Below are 21,121 nucleotides of genomic sequence, written 5' to 3'. Positions count from 1 at the left end.
CTGCAGGACCCCCTGCCTTTGCTGAACCTCAGAGTCAGGAGGAGGGTCCTGATGAGATGGAGGCACCCATTTTGACCACTGTGTTTTGCAGGGTACCAACTGCCAGTGTGTTTGTCTAAACTGATGCCCTTGTGAGATGCTGGCGACAGTGTGATCAAAGGTCCCTTCCAGGCAAAAGAGAACAGTGTCTGAGGTGAAGCAGAGGGGCCCTCCTGGGCTCTGCAGTAGCTTTCCAACACTGTACTAATCCCCTTCATGAAGTCTCTGGTTTCTGACCTGTAAATTAAAGAAGGTCCAGACCAGCATATTTATAGAAAAAGCAGGAAAGCGGCATCTACACCGAAGACATTCCATTTATATGGGAATGAATTATCTAAACTGAATAGCAGTGTGAGGCCTTAGACTGAGGAGTGTTAAATCATCTTACTAGTGTAAAACTGTAAGCTGTCTGAAGATAGAGAACAGATCTGAAAATAGAGAATAGATCTTTTTCAAAAAAGATTGCGGTAAAATCCACATAACGTAAAATTTACCATCTTAATCATTTTTAAGTATATAGTTCAGTAGTATTAATATATTCACATTGCTGTACAACGAATCTCTAGAACTCTTCCCATTCTGTAAAACTGAAGCTCTGTCCCCGTTAAAGAATTCCTCCTCATTACTTCCTCCCCCAGCCTGTAGCAGCTACCATTTTACCTCCTGTCTCTATGAATTTGACTGCTGTAGGTACGTCATATCAGTGGAATCAAATAGCATTTGTCTTTTTGTGACTTGCTTATTTCACTTATCATAATGACTTCAAGTTTCATCCATGTTGTGGCATGTGTCAGAATTTCTTCCCTTTTGAAGGCTGTATAATATTCCATCCTGTGGATGGCCCACGTTTTGATTGTCTGTTCATCTACTGACGGACACTTGAATTGCCTCCACCTTTCGGCTGCTTTGAATAATCTGCTAGGAACACAGGAGTGCAAATCTCTCTCCAGGACACTGCTGAGTTATTTTGGGAAAATACTCAGAAGTGTTGGGTCACGTGGTAATTCTATTTTCAGTTTTTTGAGGAACCATCATACTGTTTTCCATAGTGGCTGCATCATTTCACATTCTCCTCAAGAGTGCACAGGGCTCCAATTTCTCCACATCCTCTCCAGCACTTGCTATTTTCTTTTTTGATATTTGCCATCCTAATGGGTGTGAGGTGGTATCTCACTGTGATTTGATTTGCATTTCCCTAATGATTAGTGATGTTGAGCATCTGTTCATGTGCTTGTTGGCCATTTGCATATCTTATTTGGAGAAATGTTTATTTAAGCCCTTTGCCTGTTTTTAAATCTGGTTGTGTTTTTCTTGTTCTTGAATTGTAGGAGGAGAAGAGGTCTTTTCATGCTCATATCTCTAGGATTTAGAATAACGCCTGCTATGAAAAAAATATTTATTGAATAAATATGTCCTGGGTCTCTCTGGTTCCATGATCTTATTCCAAGATTTGGTATAATAACTAATAGCTAGAGTTGGAAATTCATAATGATGGATGACATATAATAATACATTAAGAATGAGGTTGTTTAAAATACAAAGACGTAAATTTTGAACTCTACCACTCAGATGGATGAACGTGCCATGGACCTATCCAGTCTACTTAGCTTTTCTGGCACCTAAACCAGGCTTTGTGTCCATCAATCATGGGGATGGGAGAGGAGAGAAGTGAGAAGCATTTAGTTACAAACATTAGCACTTCTTAGAAAAAATGCATATGTAATAAAGGTGGCATCTTTCCTTAGGAGGTTAAACAAAACGTCTGCCGTCTCTCTCCTAGCCACCATCTTTGATTTACCTGGAGTCATTTCCTTCCCATGAAAGGCCCTCAGATCTTCTCAGCAGTGGCTTAGGAGAATATGGAAAACAACGGGGCTGTACTTCCTGTCTTGCCACTGGATGGCAGTGCACCCTTGTGTGCCTTCCCTAAAGAAGGCCCCATCAGTCAGCAGAATCTTGATTTGCCCAATTGGAGAAGTCGATAGATTAGAGATTTTAGCCGAAACTCTTGTTTTTGTATCTGTCCCTGAGTTTCTGTAGTAGAATGGGGGTTAACATCCTTCTTCTTCGTATCTACTCCAGAACTTGAAGAACCTTGGCTTCAGCATCTTCTCTTCTGACACCTCTTCCCATCCAGAAAGTTCCATTCACTCCCACCTTTGTCCTCTCGTTGCACTTTGTGCTAACAACAGCCCAGTGACACTACCTGGAGCCAATGACGTTTAGCACGTGTTCTGCACTGCCCTGAGGGGCTGGAGAGGTTTGTAGCTGGCTTTGCATCCTGGGCACTCACCATGGTGCCTGTGCTTAGTCGGGTTCCATCAAGACTTGTCAGGTGGACCCTTCAGGTAGAAGAAACGTAGAACCATAAATGACCTCTCCTTTCCTACTGTGTCTGGATAACATACACGCTAAAAGAGAGCCTTAAAAATAACTTATATTTCTGAATATAAATTTAATACATACAATTTGATAGGTGATAAATTATATTCCTTTTTATTTTGCATTTCTTTAATTATACCTAATATTGAATATTTCTCATGTGTCTATTTTCATGCTCCCATTTGTGTTTTCTTTCTGAATTGTCTCTTCCTGACCTTTGCCATTTTTGTTTATTCTCATCGTTATATTATGAAAGCTTTGAGATTTCTGCCTGTCATCCTTAACTAACCCCTGCCACTCATTCCCTACATTCAATCAGTCACCTCTGTTTATTCTATTTCACGAATGTCCCTGAGATCTGCCTACATCGCTCCATCCTCATTGCCTGTGTCCTGGCTCAGCATCCATCCTCTCTTCCGGCAATGAGTTAGCTCCTAACTGGACTCTCGGCCTCTGATCTTGGCTCTTTCCAGCACATTCTGCACACTACAACTAGAGAGAGCATCTCAAAGTATAAGTCTGTGCACCTTACACCCTACTTAAAACCCTTTCAGGGCTTCTTGTCACCCTCGGTGTGAAAGTCCGGATGCCCTAACCCAGCACCTGGAGCCCCTGCTAACCCCTCTAGCTCCTTCTTTCTCCAGTTTCCACCTTAAGCTTCACTCTCCTGCAGTGGTGATCACTCCATGGTTTAAGAATCATTTCTGTACTGTTCCAGCTCCCAACATTCACACATGCTGTTCCCTCTCTCTCAATTGCCCTTCCATTCCCTTTGCCTGCCTAACATTTCGTCCTTTAGAACTATGCTTAAAAACACCACCTCTAGGAGCCTTCTATGCCTCCTGGAGAATGGGATGAACAGACTTCCTTGCTGTGTGTCACCCTGTCCCCACCCCATTGTAACAGGTCACATTCCATGGTCCTTGCCTGTGTATGTGTCTGTTCACGTGTGTGAACTCCTTTGTCCCTCATGCCTAGCACAGCGTCCAGCTCACAGAAGATACCAGACGGATGTTTGGTAATAAATGAGATGCTTCTAGTTGACATTTGTTAAGCACTCACTAATGAGAGCACTAGATATATGCGAGTTTATATCCTTTCCCTCCTGGGATCCTCACGATGGCTTTCGTGGGTGGCTGTGCTCAGTTTGACAGGTGAGGAAACTGAGGTTTGAGAGACAGCACAGCAGGGAAGCCTGGAGTCACCCACGTCTGCCTCCTTCAGAGACAGCTGTGCACGACGCGGTTCCCACCTGGAGGGATCTGCGGGGGTCCTTCGTATGTGAAGGACCTTAGATCTTTGTTGATTCTACTTCTTGCAAATATTTTCCCCAGGTTTTGATGCTTTCTAATTTTCTGCTTGATCGTCTTGAAGTTCAGAATATTTTAATTATTAAATAGTCAAATCGATCATTCTTTTCTTTGATGATTTATTCCATAGGTTATGCTTTAAAAGTTTTATCCTTTCCGCCAGCCTGCTGGTGGAGTGGTTAAGTTCATGTGCTCCACTTCAGTGGCCCGGGGTTCCCCAGTTCGGATCCCCAGGTGTGGACCTACACACGGCTGATCAAGCCACACTGTGGTGGCATCTCACATTCAAAATAGAGGAGGATTGGCACAGATGTTAGCTCAGGGCCAATCTTCTTCACCAAAAACAAGAGTTTTATCCTTTCTACGTTTGTTTGGTGGTCTAGAGGTTGGGATCCATGCTCTCACCACCTCGCTCAGGTTCATTCCCTGTCCGGGAGCCACACCACCCGTCTGTCAGTGTCTTTCTGTGGTGGCTGCATGTTGCTGTGATGCTGAAAGCTCTGCCTCTGACGTTTCTGATATCTGGAGAGTCACCCACTGGGACAGGTTTCAGTGGAGCTTCCAGACTAGGAAGAAGGACCTGGAAACCTACTTCTGAAAGAAATTGGCTGTGAAAACTCTGCAGATAGCAGTGGAGCATTGTCTGATAGAGTGCCAGAAGATGGGAGGATGGCGCGAAAGCCCGGGCAGGGTTCCGCTCTGCTGTCCACAGTGTCTGAGGAGCTGGAATCCATTCCATGGCACTAACAACAGCAAAGTTCATTGGCCACCTATATTGTTACTCTATATTTTAATAGCCCCATTTTAATTCTTTAAGCCTTTTAAAATGTATTTTATCTGTGTAGGGTATTTTCTCTCCCAAATGGTAAATTTTCATAAAACCATTTATTTAAGAACAGTGCTTCCTGTTGGGTTATGATACTTTTATCATTTGTCAAGTTTTGGTATGTTTGTAGTCTGTTTGGGGGACTTTTGCTTATTGGTATGTCAACTCTTGAACGATTGCCATAGTATTTTATAATTTATTTTTTATTTAGCAGGATAAATCCTGCCTCTTGTGCACCCCTCTCCCCCCTCAATGATTTTCCTTTTGCAACATTATCTGGCTGATCTCATTTATTATTTTGAAGATGGTGTTTAAAATTTTTCTCATCCTTAAAACATACTGGAATAATTTGTAAAAAGCATAAATATACTACATGCTTATTATACAAAAATTAGAAAATTAAAATAAATTAAGTACAGAAATATCAGCATTGTGTTTTATTTCTTCATGGTTTTCATTCTTTGTGAACATGGATAATATAGCTGGGATCATATTGCCATACATTTTAGTATCCTGCTTTTCCCCCCAACAAGTCACCTTGTAAGCACTTTCATATCTGATTAGATTTTGAAATCATGAGTTTTAATCTTGTGTAATTTTAACTAATATAAAAGCCTGAAAATCTATTTAATGATTCCCCTATTGTTGAACTTTTATGTTATTGCCATTTTTTTATTTCTTTTAAGCAGCACTGTAATGAAAATCCATGCAGATACATCTTTGTTCACATTTGATCATTTCGTTGGTGTATATTTCCAGATCTAGGTCAACACGTATGAGCAATTTTAAGGCTCTAAATTGCTTTTTAAAAAAATTGCCCCCATTTAAACTCCTACCAGCAGTGTATGAAAATGTCTGTTCCCACTGTGTTCTTGCCAGCACTTGAGTATTATTATCTCATTGAGATTTTTGTTGGGGTTATGTTAAATCTATAAATCACTTTAGAAAGAATTGCCTTCTTTACAATATTGATTTTTTTCTTCTGGGAAGATGGTGTGTCTCCATTTAATTAAATCTTTATTTTATATCTCTTAGTGAAGTTTTGTTGTTTTCTTTATATAAATCCTACACATTTATCATTAGGATTATTTCTGGGTGTGTTATGGTGTTTTCACTTTGTTTTTGTTTTGCTTTGTGAATGCCAAAAAAATTTATATTTTCTTTTCCCCAAATGTGTCCTGTAAGCATTTGATCCTCCAGATGGTCTGTGGAAAACAGAGGGGTTCTGTGTTCAGATTGCTTTCGGAAAGGCTGTGAACTTCTCTTGGAAATTCTCATGACACATTCATGAAAGCTTGAGAAGTCCTATTATACAGAAACCTGCTTAACATTGTTATTGCTATACCCAGCACACCTCAAAATTATTTGATCATGGAATTTTTTTATGTAAAAATAAAATTTTTAACATAAAGTCTCTTATCATCCACCAGAGCTGTTATTCTGGGAAGCCTAATGCTGTGGACTGACAAATGGCCCTGATTCTTCATTCCCCCTGTGACTATGCCCTCTGCCATGTAACTCTGGGGTGCTTCTCTACCCTGGCTCTGAACTTGGCCATGTGACTTGGCCAACGGGATGTTAGCAAATATAAAGCACACTCAGGCTTTGAAAGTTTGGTTGGCCACTGTTGCATCTTCCGTATCCATAGAAAAGATGCGCCTGGGGTACCCTTCTGGAAGATGAGACCGTGGAGCGGAGCTGAGCTACACCAGTCGTCCTAGTTGATCACTCTGAAACCAGTCAACTCTCTTTACGAAAGTGAACCCGGCCAACATGGGAAGAACCACTTAGCTGGACTTCAGAATTAGAAGCTAAATAAATCCTGGTTACTTTAAGCCACTGGGTTTGGGGACGGCTGCTACGCAGCATCACTGTGGCAGCAGATGACCGATACACCCACTTTGAGCAGGTGGGATGCAGGCAGTCAGTTTGAGCCTGATAGTCTTTGCTGTATGAAGGAAATTCCCTTTCATTTCTATTTTTCTAAATACGTTTCACCAAAAATATTATTGCATAGCTTTTGGGCAGCCTCTAGGATTATTTTAAGCTTTTCTAATTGAACCTACTGATGTGGTATTTTATATTAACAGACTTCCTATTAATACCCTGTCCTGGCCTTCATGGGTGAGTCATTTTGGTAACAGCTGACCCTTCTTTTAATGTACCATTGCACGCCATCTGCGGTATTCATTCTCCTTAGGGAGTTAGTATCCATATTCATAAGTGAAATTATAGTTTCTTATTTTGGTCCATCTTTTACATTTTTGGTATCAGGCATAAGCCAATTTCATAAAGTGACTCAGTTAGCTTTTAGTCTTTGCCTACGCTTTGGATCAGTTTTTGTAATGTGGAAATTATTTGGTCCTTAAGAGATTGATAGAATTCACTACTGAAACCATCTTGTCATGGGACCTTTTTGATTGTTCTGTCTTTGATAGTTTTATTTTATTTTTAATTTTTCCCTCTCGTTATTGGTCTTAAGTTTTTCTATGTATTTTTAATTTTATTTTTGGAAATTCCAATTACTTTTATAATGGCCAATAATATATATCTTGTTCTTTGTGTATTTTTGGAAGCTACCTTTCAATCATTTTGGAACAAAGTCTGATGTAATTAAATAAATAAATACTTACATACCAGGCCATTTATTTCAGTAACTACAGTTTAATGTCAGACCTAACTGGGGTGTCTGACAACAGTTTGATGTGCTTCTTGTGGTTGGGAAGACAGGCTGAAGGGAGTAATCTGGACTCATGAATGTTGTAGTTTTGAATACTTTTACATAATTTATGTCCATAATGTAAGAAGATGCTTGGAAGTGGAACTCTTCTGAAAACCCCAGAACTTGATGGTCCTATTAATTGGCCTAGGTTAACACGGGATTTGAGGTTTGATAGAATGTGTGGGGTCAACACTTGCTGACCTGGTGCGTTTCCCCAGTGGCCTCAAGAGGAGCCGAGGAAGGGAAGGCGCTTACATCCACCCAGCATGACCTAGCTCTATGCTCCGGCTCCTCAGACTCTGTCGCCTCTGCTACTTGCTCAATTCTCGGAGTTCAGACACCTTGTTTTACCAGCAGCAAGAATGAATATTTATACTGTGCTTACCATGTGCCAGGCAGCTGATAAGCACTAGTGCCATCCCCATTGTACAGATGTGGAAGGGAAGGCCCGGAAGAATTACGTCGTTTGCCTATGCTTGGGGTGTGTGAGTGGTGATGTTACGATTCAAATCTAGGCAGTGGTGCTCCATGGTCTGTGCTGTCAGCCCCTATCCAGTATCACCTTTTATTATTTCTCATTTTGCCTTATTTTTTGCTTGTCCACCAGAGTGCCTGGCTCAGTGTTGGGCTTTAGTAAGTGTTTGATACCACAGGTTTATTGATAGATGAGGATAGAGGATGTAAAGAGAGAGAGAAGACAAGTCAAAGAGGAAAGAGTAATGGGATGTCATGGAAGAGAATTTACGGATTCTTGGTTGAGACTGTGACCCCAGCTACAAAAATAGAAATCATAAAATATCTTTCTCATAGGGTTATTGAGCGGATTTTCTGAGCAAAAGGCCTCATACATAACTAACACTCGACAGATGCTAGTTAATCACAATAAATAATGATGGGATGGTGATGAATGATGACCATAAAACCAAGCTTCTGCCACCAACTGGCTTTGTGACCTTGTTCAAGTCACTTTGCTTCCCTGGGGCTCAGTGTCTTCATCTGTTAGATGGAGGATGGCCTCATGGCTCCTTGACCATGTGATCTGTGACCCACAGTGGATACTGAGCAGGAGAGAGAGAACATCGTGGAGGCTACTGCTGAGCAGGGCCTCTGTTATGGGAGCTGGGGGACTCTTCCCACTGCTGGCGTGAAGGTAGCAGCTGGTCCCAACCCCCCAGCTCATTTCACCCGCCTGAAGCATCTCACAGATGGAGAACCTGAGTGAGGGTGAGGGTGAGAGGGGAGGCCGTGGGACTTCCTCCATATTGCTCCCTACATGCATGGCCCATCAGGGCTGGGGTGGACAGACTGAACATTCAGAACAAAAAGAATACAGGATGCCTAGTTAAATCTGAGTTTCAGATCAACCACGAATGTTCATTTAGCATAAGTACATCCCAAGCATTGCATTTGCAACTAAACAATTATTTGTTATTTGTACTCCATTCTCTGGGCTTCCCTGCCTGGTCCACTGTCCAGCTGTCCCAGAATGGAAGGCTGCATGAATCTGCACCAGGCAAGCTGTTCCCTGAAATCAAACATCTGAGTTCTAGGATCTCTCTCTCCTGCTCCCTCTTCGTTTTGCTTTGGGAGAACGGGACAGAGTAACTAAATGAAGAAATTTGCTTGCCGTAAATTACCAGGAGGAGATCTTCTTCAGATTCAATAAGGCAATTATTATATCTTGAGTAAAGAATACTTGATTATTCCAAACAAGTGTATCATACTGTGGCTTAACAGAAATCCGTATCTATAACCTGCTGTGGTTGTTAAGTCAGAAGTAAATATGTTCTTAATAACTAACTGGTATTTATTTAATGTACAATGACTTGCCCGCTAAGCTTAAATGAAACGCATAGTTAATTAAAATGATCTCTGTACCAAGTCCTCTAGGGAAAATACGTTACACACACACTCTGACTTGGGAGTTTTTATTTTTTGCTTGAGGAAGATTGTTGCTGAGCTAACATATGTGCCCATCTTCCTCTATTTTGTGGGTTGGACGCCACCACAGCATGGCTTGACGAGCGGTGTGTAGGTCTGCCCCCGGGATCTGAACCCAGGAATCTGATGCCTCTGAAGCAGAGGGTGTGAACTAACCCCTGCACCCCTGGGCTGGCCCCAGGATGTTTTCACCTTCACTCCCCAGCCCAGCCCCTGCTGGGAGATTTTCATCAGATCTGCTTGGAGGTCTGCTGATATTTTTGCGGGTAGTTCTCATCCTGCTCAGGGATACGGAAATTCCACTTATTTATCCAGAGCTGAGAAATCTTCAGAGAGGCCCCAGGCTGAGGTTGTGCAGGCTGTTGCCGCAAAGCCTGCGCTGGCCCCCCGGAGGTGGGGTTGCCTCTGAGTTTGCCCACTGATTCGCTGTGTAAACTGGGCCTTTCACTTTGCCTCTCTGAACTTGAGTTTTCCAGTCCGTGAAACAAACGTCGCATCTGCTGTGTTGGGCGGCAGGTCAGCAAGAGGCCGCCGGATTCAGCAGCGCAGACTGGCTCTGCTTGCTCAGATGGCCTCAGCACGCGCTCTCTCCTGCTGCCTGAATCCCAGACCTGCTGCTGTTTAGAGACGGCTTTGAGATGTTTGTTTATTTATCCACTCCTTCATTTTCTCATTATTCAACAAGCGTTTGATGCCTGAGTGTCTATTGGACCTGGGGTCTCAGGAATACCACCAATGGGGAGAAGAGTCTCTCTCCCAGCTGTGTCTCCTGCAGAAATATAAACTCAAATTTATTCCGTACAAGCAGTCATTTCACTCCTCTGAATTTGTTTCCTTTTCTGCAAAGTAAGAACAGTGGCTTCCCTACGAATCACTGACAGGTCACGAAGCACACCTGGGGCATGTACCAGTGTACGCATGGACGCTTTCAAGGTCTAAAGAATTAACATATAAACGTATATTTCCCCAGTTGCAGTGGCTCCTGAGATTCCACAGAACCCGTCGGATTTGCAGATCTGCAGCATGCTGGGGACCAGCACGTGACAGCCTGTGAGTGCCTGGACAAGTCTGGCGGGCCAAGAGGATGGGCAGCTCAGCCTCCTGAAGAGCCCTAAGGGTGAGAGCCAGCGATCAATAAAGCCTGACGTGGTGCGGGATGTAGAGAGCAGAGAACTTCTGAGGACATGACCTCATTTGTTCTGTGTGGCACCTCCATGCGGATGGCAGAGCAGGTGTTCTCTCTCATCTTACGACTAAGAACCTGAACCCCAGAGAGGGGAAGTGGCAGTCCAAGGTCGCTCTCTGCACAATTGCCGAGAACAGGACTAGCGTACAGGTCTTTCCTTTACACCGCAGTCACCTTCAAGGTAACAGTTCGTCCTCCTCAGACTGAGAGCTGGAGAGCCTGGCCACACCCAGACTCGAGGAGGGCGTGCCCTGGGCGCCGGGAGCCTCCAAAGGAAGTAGAGACAGACCTGTTTTGTGGCGCAGAGATTAGCAAGGGAGCTGAGCTGCAGTCCAGCCCCCTCAGCCCTGGGGTGGATGCTCTTATGCAGGACACACAAAAGGAACAAGGGTATGTGGTGGTCCCCGGTAGGTGGAGGGCTGACTAGGCAGGGCTGTCCCTGAGGAACGTCACTGGGGCTGCTGATCTGGGGACAGCTCCAGGCTTCCCTGATGCTGTGGTTGTCTCTCTATGCTACTGTCAAAGGGTGCAATAAGAAGTTAATATCCCACTGTGGTGGGAAACTGTAGGCAGCTGTAATCACCTAGGTGCGTAGATGTTAAGGGCCAATGTAATTATAATTTCAAGGTGATGGGGGAGCATACTCAGCAAGGTTTTGTGCTAATGCTGTCTTTTCCCCTTGTCTCTCAAATCCCCTGCATTTGCTGGATAGACTTGTCTCTGTGGGATCTCTGGGCTGCGGCTGCTCCCACATCCCTTCCGACTACAGAGGATGCTCCCGGCTGGGCACTTCCAGAGCTGCCCGGCGTATGCTGGGGACCGCCGAGTTCTTCCTTTCCTGTCCTCAGCCCTCCTCTCCAGTCCTAGCTCTGTCACTAAAATAATACCAAGACCTATGGCCCCCGTGCCCTCTCTGGCCCTTGGATTCTCCATCTCCGAAGTGAGAAGGTAGATAAGGATGGTTCCCAAGAGCCCCAGGACTCTGAGCATTTGGTGTTTCTCAGAACCATTGCTGTGTCCAGGAAATGCCAGATCTGGGCCTGGAGGGCCACCTGAGAGCCAGAAATGAAATGAAAATTAGATGAAGACTTTGCTGTTCAGTCTCACCAGCTGCCCTCCCATCACGTTGCTGTCTGGGCTCATGGTTATTACGCTGGAGAGTGCTGACAGAGCATTCCCACCACCTCAAGCAATCCTGTTACCCAGTGCTAAGGACGGTCTGGGACGAGGCTGGGTGGTTACAGGGTGCCCGGGAATGCGGTGGTGGAGACAGGTGGGGTCTGGTCACGCCTGGCTTATCATCCTGGCGCTGTCATTGAAAGTTATGTGACTTTGGGCAAATCACGTAACTTTTCTGAACCTCTGTAAAATAGAAATTACAATACCATTTTGTGGAGTCTTTTGAGTACTAAATAATTTAAATATCAATATATTGAGTATTAAAGTAAAACAAATATGTAAGGAAGAGTTTGGTGAGGCCGTTGCCTTATCATCCTTTTTAGCAGATCTTGCCCCAAAATGCTGTCCAGCTGAGTCTCCGTGGGAAGAGGTGTGCATGGAGGTGACTTCCTCAGACCTTTGCCTGGCTCATCCATCTCGCCACTTTAGCAACTAACTAAAGCGTTTGACTAAGTTCTTCTTTTTTCTTTTCACAAAGGGCACTGTGGCCTGCTTATTTCTCCCTGCCCTGCCCCCCACCTCCACCCCAGCCTCCACCTGTCATCCTCGTGGATGGCCGGATTTAGCAAATAAAAACACAGAATTTCCAGTTAAATTGGAATTTCAGATAAGCAATGAGTATGTTTTTAGTATAAGTATGTGCCATGCAATATTTAGGATATACTTATACCACCCTCCCCCCCCCAATTATTTGTTGTCTACCTGAAATTCTAATTTAACTAGTATCCTCCTGTATTTTACCTGGCAGCCCCATCCTCCTCACTTACCGCTCTAGGCCTGGTCTGAGGGCAAGGCAGAGGGCGCCGCGTGCATGCCAGACCTTGCGGGCACTGGGCGTCCTCCCACATTGCGCCTGTGTCTGTTTGGGGGGCGGGGGACGGGGTGGAGGGAGAGCAGAGGTCGGCCCAGGCGTGGAGGCTCTAAGTCTGGGTAAGTTGCGTGGGCAGTGCCAGTGATGCTATCTTTGTGGTTTCTCCTGTGTTCTGCCAGGGGCCGGTGTCAGGTTCTCCAGCTCCGCCATCAAGATGCCGCAAAAGTCAACAGAGGAAGCTCACTGCCTGAGGGGTCTGTTCACTGACGGTTTGACTGGATTGCTTTCTGCCAGGTGCATCCAACTGGCAGGGCTGCTGCCTCTGAGGGCACCAGTCAGGGTGTGGGAAGGGGCTCCAACTCAGATGAAATGCCCCTCTGTGCATTGTGGGCCCCCTCCCCCTCCTCCCATTCTGTCTGAGTTCTCCTGAGGCCACTCCAGGTGACTGGCCTGGCCCATGCTCCCATCTGGCCTCCTCTGGCCTCCATTCCAGTCCTGTCTTTGCCTCAGGCCGTGTGTATGTGGGGTGGGGCTGGAGGATGGAACGTGACAGACAGAGCCTGCTGCGAGACCTCCCTCGTGTCCTGATTATCCACTCTTGCTCTCCCCCGTGCCGTGGGCCGCCGCTGCCACCGGCTTGATTTTCTTCTGTGTGTCCTGGTAGCTGGAGAGCCTCGCTTGCTTCCTGTGAAGTGTTATGCAGAGCCTTAGCATGCGGGACAGGTGCTAGCAGAAGAAGGAGGGGCTCAGAAGCCTGGCCACCGTGCCCTGTCCCTGCGGGTCCTGCAGAGTAGAGGTGAAGCCCCCTCACGAGAGGCTGTGGCCCTCCGCCTCGTGGTGTTCAGGACTCGGGGCACAGCCGTCCTGGAAGGCTTTCGGCGTGTGCTTGGTGGGTCAGTGAAAATTTGACATCGCCAGTTTGTGCTCTTTTTCCCTTCTAGCATCTTTGCCTGAAAAATAACGTGGTGGGGACTTCTGACAAATCCTAGAGGCCCCAGCGTGCAGGACCCTCCCTTCTCTCGCTCTCTTGGAACCCCATCCTGTGCCTCAGTGGAAACTTCGGGTTTTATTGTGCTGTCCAGATCCCGTCAACCCTGTGCCCCTTCCTGAACCGTAAACATCAAACTGACTCTTGACAGGTTGTGCCACTCTCCAGGGCTGCGGAAATGTCTAGCTGTCAGGGAGGACTGGCGGCCAGTCTGCCCCTCGGAACATTTGCTGGGCTCTGGCGCGGCTTTCTGGGGCTGTGGAGACAGCTGACCCTCTCTGGGCAGATTATCTGTGAGCCTCTGCTCCTCTGTCCTTTCCTGGAGGCCGGGCCGGTCCTGGCTGGAGCTGGAGGATGCAGGGGCTTGGGAAAAGCACAGCTGATGGCTTCCTCTGTGCTGAGACCTAGAGATGCCCGTCCTCTGCAGGGTGTCTGAGAGCGCAGCCTGGCAGGGGAGGCCCAGCAGCCCCAGCCCTCCTGGGCAGACACAGAGGCCGCACTGCTCCTCGCCGTGTGCAGCTCTTGGCAGCTACAAGGCTCTTCCCGATGCTTCATTCTCTCTATGTCTGCTAGAAGGTCTCGTGTCCTGTTAGACCCAGGATTTATCTATAAAATAGGACCAATAATACTGAAAGGTAATATTTTTTCAGTTCTTATTATCTATCAGACTTTATAACTGTTTCACACATAACTCATTTATTCCTGACAACAAACCAAGAACGCAGGCACCACGTTGTGCCCATACAGAGGAAGCAGGAGAGGCACGGAGAGGTTAACCTCTGCCCAAGGTCACCAGCAGGAAAGTGGCAGGACTGGGGTGTGAACTCGGGCATCCAGCCTCCCCCCAGTCCTTGCCCTGCCGCCTCCATAGAGTTGTCATGAGGGTCAAATGAGCCGGTGGATGGGAAGGCACTCGGGAAACATAACGTCATTGTGCACAGGTAAGATGTTTTAGGAACAGCTTGCTCATTCATCAGATACTGCGATGACAGTCAGATTTGACTTTTTAACTAATTTGAGGGCAAACCTGTCAAGTGGAGGCGGAGAAGCGAGGCCCAATCTGGCTTGAAGAACATCTCTCTCTTTTCTGATGCCTTTGCGGGGCTTTGATTTTCTCCCAGCTACATTCTTGGCTCCACTCCATTGAGGATTCCCACAGCTGTATCCTCGCTGGTTAAACAGTGTGCCAGCCTTGTAGAGTCGTAGAGGGGAGCAGACTGTGAGACCACAGGCCCGTTGAGCTAGGGGCTTCCCTCTCTCTGCTTTAATAACTATGCATCTGTCCTTCATGGCTTTCTCTACACCCTTGCAGTATCTATTTTATATGCATCACTTATAGATTATATATTCTCCCCTTCCGGAAAGACTGTCCACCCACAGGCTTTCAGGGAGAGCCAGCACGGAGCTTCAGATTCAAAGCAGGTGGGCGGGGGGGGCGTCTGGGTGAGACACAGAGAGAAGGACCGTGGCAGTCAGCCTATGCAGGTCCAAGTCCTTCTCCTGGGGTCTCTATTGGAATGTACATCCGAATGCACTACATTTGGAAACCCACCCTCACCGGGTCCCTTCTCTTGACCCAGGTAGGGTGAGAACACGTCTAGAGTTGGTCTTCCAACTTTTCCAACAGTCCCGTAATGTTCCTGAGTGCATCCTGGATTCTGTTTCCAGTAGGAAAAGTGCAATACACAGTAGTACAAACAAAACTTATCTTGGAACTACATCTTTTTTTTTTTTTTTTGGTGAGGAAGATTAGCCCTGAACTAACATCTGTGCCAGTCTTCCTCTATTTTGTATGTGGGACGCTGCACAGCATGGCTGGTGAGTGGTGTATGTCTGTACCTGGGATGTGAATCTGCAAACTTGGGCTTCCAAAGCAGAGTGTGCCAAACTTAACCACTGGGCCACTGGGCCGACCCCAGAGCCATGTCTTTTCTGAGAGGAATGGAGTCTGGTCCGCAGAATTAGAGCATGACTCTCCTCGACTTCTTGGTTTCCTGGACCTGTCCCCAACCTGTCGTCACTGAGCGTTAGATATCTGCGCCCCTGTCTGCCTCACTTCCCAGGGACATCGTGAAGTTTCACCTGAAAGTTGTCACTCTGGCGTTCTGCCCCACCTGCCTCTCTCTGGATTTGTCACGCCTGCTTCTCAAGTCTTTCCTTGCTATCCACAGATTGGTAACATCGTACTTCACAGGAGAGAGCAACGGCAGAGTGTGCATCCTCCAGAGTGGCCTGAAAACAAGCAACTGCTCCATCTGTGGGCAAAGCATCATTACGTCACTCTGTGGTCTAAAGTCCAAACGCTTAGGAGGAAATCTGTGAGGTCATAACCATGTTCGATCTATTTAAAAAAAGTACCTTATTTTCTGTTCTTTTCCTTTTCAGCCCTGGGAACCTAAAGGCCCCGAGGAAATCAAAATCTAATAAGAAAATGAATAAAACCTCTTTTAATGCTTATAATAAAAAATCTTATAATAAAGCAATGACTACAGGTTGAACACCTACCATGTGCCAGACTATGCTGGATGTGTTGTAGGTTTCATCTAGTTTAGTAACACAAAAGTGGTCATCATGTGAGGATGACACTAGTGGGAAGCTTAAGAATGAGAAGTCACTACTCTGGGTGAAATGACTATCCTGAGTTTGATTGAGGGCCACTGACTCCTTTTGATCACGAAATGGGGAACCAAGGACTTGTCACCCTGCTGAGGTGGGACTGGAGTCAGTTGGAGTGTGGGTGTGCCTTACACTGCACCTGGCACAGGTCAGCAATGGGACAAGAGGTAAGAGAGGACACAAGGCCTCAGAGAATCACATGCAGCCCATGTCCACATTCAGCCCTAAACATTGGTTGAGGGCAGCAAGCGTGCATAGAGAGCCCATGATCCACTTGGTCCCAATTCAGCTCCTGGGAAGATAAAGAGAAGGATCTAGAGTAACATGTCAGTCCTGGTAGCCTCTTAAAGACTTTATAGATGTGAGAGGAACAGTAGAAATACACGTAAATTATTAAAAGTGGAAGAGGTTAAGGGCACAGAGAAGTAGGACATACAAAATGCACTAGAATATGGAACATTTAGGAATCCAAATAAGACTCAATGGATCAAGCTGGCCACATTTCAATGAAACATTTGTCACTGTTTCTAGCACTGTGCTGAGTGCTCTGGGAACCACCAAAGCTGTGACAGGCAGCCCTTCTCCTAAAAGAATTTGCATCTCATAAGAGACAAAATACTCACTGAGCCACAGGTTGCATCACCAGCGGAAGGATGGATTTGGAGACACAGCCCATGAGGCCAGGAAGGCATTGTTTAGGGTACAATGTCCCTTTAAATTCCTCCTCGGTTCTGCTTCTGTCCTTGGAGGCTGTGATATGCCCCTCTTGAGCACAACTGGGAAGTCATGGTAGGAGGGGTCTCTCAAATGCCACCTGCCACATTTCACAGGGACTTAGGGTGGCTGATGAGCTCCGCAGCTCATCCTTAATTAGGAAAGCCGCTAAGACGCGGCCAGAGCACCCTGCATGCCAGCGCGAGCTGCTTGGGTTGATTGATGCTTGTTTTGTGATTCCTTCCGTCAGCTTTCTCTGGTCCAGCCATCTGTTTTCTCCCCAACAAGAGGCATGCTGGCTCCAATCCTTGCCTGATTTGCAGTGGAGATGACTTCATGGTGAGTGGGGGTTTGAAAATCATGTGCTTTGGGCACAGAATCATCCCCAGGAAAATGCAGCCATCATGGGCTGGAAACGCTTCTTGGGCTTTGGCTTTCATTTTCTGAGATCCAGAGCCAAAGTTAGCGGAGGGTAATCCAGAGCCTCTGATGATGCTTCTAGAGCTTCTGCGAAGAAGCTCATCTGCTTTCCATCAGTCCCTTCACCAGCCCTTCCTGCCCTATATCCTGTCTACCTGGACATTTTAAAGTCGGCCCACTGGAAAAAGTTCACACCTAATTCTTCTGTGTCAAAACTCTTCCTTCTTTGGCAATAATCATATAAGGAACTGGGAAGGGGAGACAAGAAAGCAAGGCATGACCCCCGCATGCAGAGAACTTAGAGTCTTGGTTGGAAACACACACACACAGCCATGCACACACACACTTGGACGTATATAAACGATCTGAGGAAAGGGCAGGAGAGTTTCTGGTGAAATCACGGTTTAAATTGTATAGCCCCAAGAAATGAAGAGTTTAAAATGGCCAGGAGAGTTTAAAAGCATCAGGAAAGTCTTTAGAAGGGAGGCAAGTCTTGATGGGAGCCTTAATATCTGGGTTGTATTTGGATAAATGAAGCAACAGGGAACGGGTGGAGAAGAGATCTAACACATATACACGCAAGTATGCTATACATGTGGGCTAAACTTTGCTTTTGAATAACAGTCTGAGTATAAAAGAAAGTAAAGCCAGAAAATGGTAGGTTGCTAAACTCATCTCCCCAGCATCAGTCTGAGGACGTTGCCGGAGTCGGCAGAGGAGGAGGACTCTCAGCCGCAGTGGAAAGTGCAGGAAGGGCTCATCAGTGCTGGGCAGGGCAGCTGGGTCCGCCTGAGTGGAGGAGCTGGGCTGGCTGCAGAGCCTGGAGCCGTGGGAGGCGGCCGGGCAGGCCAGGCCCAGGAGCTGTGGTCACCAGCGTGGCGAACTCTAGCTCCATTCAGTGGTATCCAGCGTACGCAGAGGAGAGTCCAGCTCTTCAGATGCCGGGGATGGCTGACAGTGGCACAAATCCAGCCAAAACTCATGTGGGAGGCAGCAAACGACTTCAGGGCTCGTGTGGATTGAGGACACCAAGCTCCAAGGTAAGCAAGTGGGGGATGTGACATATGGCTGCAGTGGGAGGAGAGTGCTGGTCAGGACAGAGAGGCCCAGGCACAGCCCTGTGCAGCAGGAGGTGGGGCAACGCCACCGGGATCTGCAGGTGTGGGGGCCGAGGGCTTTCCCTGGCGGGTAGGGGAGAGGGGCTGGACAGCGTGTTTCCTAAAGGTTTTCCAGAAAGAAAACAAAGCAAAACACAACTCACTCCACAGGTCAAGGAAGACACCCTGCAAGGAGGAGTGAGATGCGGAGGGTGCTGGCGGGAGCTGTCACTCTGAATGGAACTGCTTCAAAAAGCTGACAATAGGAAAAAAAAAAATTGCTAAGTGAGGCTCCAAGATCAAAACTTACAAGTCAAGTAAAAACCTGCACTTTTCTTTGTGTTTTCATTTAGTTATCTTTTCTTTGCTGAAGATTTAGTATTTCATTTAAGGTTGAAACAGTATAGTAGTTAATTCATAGTTAACAAATTAACCACTGATTTGTTTTAAAATTTAAAAATATATAATCCAAATGTTTACATATATATACACACATATATATACATATGTACACATATATGGCAAGTTCACATCACTTGTATATTTATTTAATTCATTAATAAATTAATTAATTTATTTAAAGGTATGGGGTTTTTTTTTGGTGAGGAAGATTGGCCCAGAGCTAACATCTGTTGCCAATCTTCCTCTTTTTTTTATTTCTCCCCAAAGCCCCAGTACATAGTTGTATATCTTGGTTGTAAGTCCTTCTAGTTCTTTTATGTGGGATGCTGCCTTAGCCTGGCTTGATGAGAGGTGTGTAGGTCTGTGCCCAGGGTCTGAACTGGCGGCCCCCAGGCCCCTGGAGCAGAGCACAGGAACTTAACCACTATGCCACCAGGCCAGCTCCTTCTTCATTTGTATATTTAAATATGCAATCCAAGTGTTCCCAAGGCCTCTGGTCTTGGACCGCTCTTTCCTTTATATAAATGAAATGATTTGAGGCTCCCATCACTTGCACTGGTGGATACTTTGCATCAAACCCGGCATTTTGATTCGGGGTAGTGCATGTGTTGGGGTGGAGATTGAGTCTCCCTGGTCAGCCCTCACCCCAGAGCCCTGCCCTGTGGCATAGTCATCCCTGCGGTCAGCTCTCTACTCCAGAACTCTGCTCCACAGTGCTGTCTGTCCCTGCTTGGCTGCAGCGCTGTGTGGCTGCTCTGTCCACTCTTTGTTTTTCTGGCTTTATTGACATATAATTGACACATAACATTGTGTAAGTTTAAGGTGTACAACATGATGATTGGATCCATTTATAAATTGCAAAGTGATCACCACCATAGTGTTAGCTACCACCTCCATGCCCTCACATAGTTGCCCATTCTTTTTTTCTGGTGAGAACATTTAACATCTCCTCTCTTAGCAATATTCAAGTCTATGGTAGAGTACCATTAGCTACAATCACTGTGCTGTACATTAGTCCCCAGTCTGGTCAATCTTACAACTGGGAGTTTGGACCCTTTGAGCAGCATCTCCCCTACCCCTCAGCCCCAGGAACCCCTGCTCTCCTCTGTTTCTCCATTTGTCTTTTTTAGATTCCACGTGTAAGTGATGGCATGTGTTTGTCTTTCTTTGTCTGACTTATTTCATTTAGTCTAATGCTTACAAGGTCCATCCAAGTGGTCCCAAGTGGCAGAATTTCCTTCTTTCTCACGCCTGAATAGTATTCCGTTGCATATATATGCCACAGCCACTTCATTCATTCGTCCGTCGACGGACGCTCAGGTTGTTTGCATGTCTCGGCTGTTGTGAGCAATGCTGCAGTGAGCATGCGGCTGCAGGTAGCTCTTCAAGATCCTGTTTTCATTTCCTTTGGATCTATACCCAGAAATGGGCTTGCTGGATCATATTAGTTCTATTTTTAGGCTTTTGAGGACCCTGCATGCTGTTTTCCACAAAGGGTGCACCAATTTACATTTTCACCAAGAGTGCGCAAGAGTTCCCTTTTCTCCACACCCTTGCAAAGTTGTTGTTTTTTGTCTTTTCGGTAATGCTTTTTGATAACAGCAGTTCTAACAGGTGTGAGGTGATATCTCATTGTGGTTTTGATTGGCCTTTCCCTAATGGTTAGTGATGCTGAGCATCTTTTCACGTGCCTGTCGGTCATCTGTAAGTTTATATGACAAACCCAAACTATATGTTCAGTTCCTCCGCCCATTTTTAAATCAGGTTGTTCTTTTTTTTGCTATCACTTATATGATTTGGAAATATTTTCTCCCATTCAGTAGGTTGCCTTTTCATTTTGTTGGTTGTGTCTCTTGCTGTGTGGAAGCTTTTTGTAGTCCCACTTGTTGATTTTTGCTTTTGTTGCTTGTGCGTTTGCTATCACATCCAGGAAATTTCTGCCAAGACTAATGTCAAAGAGCTTTTTCTCTATGTTTTCTTCTGTGAGTTTTATGATTTCAGGTCTTAAATTTAAGTCTTTAATCCATTTTGAGTTAATTTTTTGTGAGCAGTTTAAGATAGGGGTCCAATTTCATTCCTCTGCATGTGGTTATCCAGTTTTCCCAAAAGCATTTACTGAAGACACTATCCTTTCTCCATTGAGTATTTTTAGCTCCCTTGTCAAATATTATTTGACTGTATATGTGGGGGTTTATTTCTCAGCTCTCAATTCCGTTACATTGGTCTAGGTGTCTTTTTATTTCACTACCATACTGTTTTGATTACTATAGCTTTGTAGTATAGTTTGAAATCAGAAGGCGTGATGCCTCTGGCTTTGTTTTCTTTCTCAGGATTGCTTTGGCTATTTGAGGTCTTTTGTGGTTACATACGAAATCATATGATGATCTCAATAAATGCAGAAAAATCATCTAGCAAAGTACAACATCTTTTCATGATAAAAATGCTCAACAAATTGAATGTAGAAGGAATCTACCTTAATATAATAAAG

At 45.6% G+C, this 21,121-nt stretch overlaps 1 long non-coding RNA gene across 8 annotated transcripts in view; it reads left to right on the top strand.

The window, feature by feature from the left end:
• Positions 1-18,813, top strand: part of LOC139081196 (uncharacterized) — a 33,431-nt gene extending 14,618 nt beyond the window's left edge. For 2 of the 8 annotated variants that reach the window (XR_011536319.1, XR_011536320.1), the window contains 3 exons: positions 10,191-10,796; positions 11,119-18,174; positions 18,403-18,805. This is a non-coding gene — a long non-coding RNA (uncharacterized lncRNA). Of the gene's footprint in view, positions 1-10,190; positions 10,797-11,118; positions 18,175-18,402 lie in introns of all 8 variants that reach the window. The other 6 variants (XR_011536329.1, XR_011536321.1, XR_011536328.1 and 3 more) reach the window with 6 other exon arrangements.
• The last annotated feature ends 2,308 nt before the right edge of the window (positions 18,814-21,121 follow it).

The sequence above is a fragment of the Equus przewalskii genome, chromosome 2, assembly GCF_037783145.1.
Source record: "Equus przewalskii isolate Varuska chromosome 2, EquPr2, whole genome shotgun sequence".
NCBI classification, from domain to species: Eukaryota; Metazoa; Chordata; class Mammalia; order Perissodactyla; family Equidae; genus Equus; species Equus przewalskii.
This window is presented reverse-complemented; position numbering and strand designations above follow the sequence as displayed.